Below are 2,502 nucleotides of genomic sequence, written 5' to 3' on the forward strand. Positions count from 1 at the left end.
CCTGCTTTGTTGAATTGCCTCCTGCCCTAGAACTCATCCCTCTGCTCCATATGCAATGTTACATTTTTTATTCCAGTTCAGCCTTAATCACTTTTCAGAAAGGACCACCAGTCTCTGCTGAGTTCACCTATCTCACGTAGGGGTGAGACGTTGTCTACCTCTACCCACCTCTGACTCAAGAGATGATTCTGGCTCAATCTGTCCCTTTTTGACATATTCACTTGGATTAAACAATGCAAATAAAAGTTCCCAACTTGAATACTTCCATATTCCCAGTATAAGATACTGGTTATCAAACAATGTGCAGAGAGAAATCTATCAGAATTCCTGGAGAACTTTATATACATACAGATTCCTGGACCCCAGTACTAAAGAGACTCATTGAGTGGCTCTGGGCAAGGACCAAGAAGCTGTATTTTTAATGGTCTTCTGTGAAAATTTAAGGCATGTTCAAGTTTTTTAACTCTGGCTTAGCGTGTGTTCCTGACTTGCTGGAAACGAGGCACTACTAGACATAGAAGCTAGGTTTCCTGTTTCCCTTTCAATAGATCTCTCTCACATACAAAATACAGCTAACATGTTTCCTCTGTACACTTTCTCAAAGGCAATAACTGAATTATATTTGCTGAATGTCTGCAAAAATGTAGCAATAAGAGTATACTGAATTTACATATAAGACCTTTGTACTTCTAGGAAACTGAAATACAGCTTGGTATGTTAGTAGTCAGATCATATAAATTCATTTTAGTTGATCTCACTTTCACAGTAACTTTAATTGGCATCCTCTCCGCATGTGGAAAATGCAAAGAGCATCTCAATAAATTAATAAGTGGCAGTTTTAGGTTTATCAGCCATCAAGGCTGTAAAACTAATAGCTAAAGAAAATATAGCAAAGCAAAAATAAAGCCATTTATTCTGTTAGAGTTCAATTCAGAAAAACAGGGCAGTCAGCAAAAAATGCCAAACTGAGTCAAAGATGCTACCGAAGTGGGGTTTTTGGTAGGAATAAAGGAAACTGCAGTTTTCTAATTAAAAATGCAACGAATACTAAAAAATGACCTTAAAGTGGAGCTGAAAAGGTATTTTAATGAGTTTTCAGTAGGAACTGCTGATGAGCCCTTTTTCATAAGTGAAGGAAAATGTCTTAAAATTAACCAAGGCTTATGATTATCACATTGGAATCATATTTCAGGGAAATAAAACCTTTTGCTAGAAGTGAAACAAAACGTCCAATAGGAATACTAATCAAGCTTGTATCTTTTTCTAATATTTCTAAGAAGCAGCAGATTCCCGAAGTCTAAATATTATAGCATTGTCTCCTTTAATCTTCTTTCTGAGAAATTATCACTGATTTTAAATTTTTCTTAAAGCTTTACTTGCACTGGACTTCTAGTTTAACATAGTATCTGCTTTCAATTTTCCATAAAATAACTCAAGATGGAGGAAAATAACCTATATTTTTGCTTTCAATCCAATCAATGCCCAGAAAAAAAAAATTATGTCCCCAAACACATCTGATAGCAATTTTTGCTTTTCCTTTAAAGAGCAGCTCTTACAGCAGCAGCCAGCTTCATTGAACAAGGCACTGGCCCAACTCCCAGAGCCGCCTCTGAGCTACTGACTAGAAGTATCCATTCACTTCTGCAGTGGTTCCCTTTTTTGTCTGTGTTGTAGTGAAGGATCCTCATCTTGACTTTATCTTCAGCTCTCTCCAATAAACCTTAAGTGTTCCAGAAATTATTCAAATCCTCTGTTTTACTTTTTTTTTGGTATATTATTATACTTATTCTGTCGTTTTAGAAAGAAAGGTTAAAAAAGAAAAAAAAATAAAACTTGAGGGCTCAGACCTGATGTGTTTATTAAATAAAGGACTGACCTCTGAACCATTTCTCTAAAACTGCTGTATAGGTTTTGGATTCCTCCAGGAACTATTAGTGGTTGGTCTAGAAAATCTATATTGATGTTCACAGTTGCCCAGGAGAGAAAAAGGGCAGAATATGTCTCATTTGGTGAGAGCAAAACTGGTTTTTGATCACCTGCAACCAGTGTTCTATCTTCCAGGAAAACTTTAAGATTAACAGTAAGAAGGAAAGCATGAGTTGTTATTGCATTGTTACTTCAGAATTAGATAAATAAGTTATATAAGTTATTTCAGATAAAGATAAGTGATTTGTCATCAAGCAAGTAGAGATGTTTCTAGACATTTCATCCAAAGCTATAAATCCATGAACCCTAGGAAAAACTCCCGTCAACTCAACAGCTTTGCCAAGAGAGTAGTAAGAGATTAATCTCTCATTTAGAATTCCTTGAAGAGTTCCATCTTCCATTTGGATTCTCAGCCTAGATTCTAGGTTAAAGCACAGACAAAGTGAAAAGATAGATACCATGGCAAAGCAACATCCAGCACTCAAATTCTCAGTGTGTTCCTTGGACCAGTAATAGTCAGACACCTGGATCTTGTTGAAATCAAGCAGGATGATTATTATATTGGAATCATATTCC

The 2,502-nt window shown here is 36.0% G+C and overlaps 1 pseudogene; it reads right to left on the bottom strand.

Moving 5' to 3' along the window:
• Positions 1–1,688, bottom strand: part of LOC102467688 (NADH dehydrogenase [ubiquinone] 1 beta subcomplex subunit 5, mitochondrial pseudogene) — a 4,396-nt pseudogene extending 2,708 nt beyond the window's left edge.
• Positions 1,689–2,502: the final 814 nt, after the last annotated feature.

The sequence above is a fragment of the Tupaia chinensis genome, unplaced genomic scaffold (assembly GCF_000334495.1).
Source record: "Tupaia chinensis unplaced genomic scaffold, TupChi_1.0 Scaffold000093_1, whole genome shotgun sequence".
In the NCBI taxonomy this organism is placed as follows: Eukaryota; Metazoa; Chordata; class Mammalia; order Scandentia; family Tupaiidae; genus Tupaia; species Tupaia belangeri.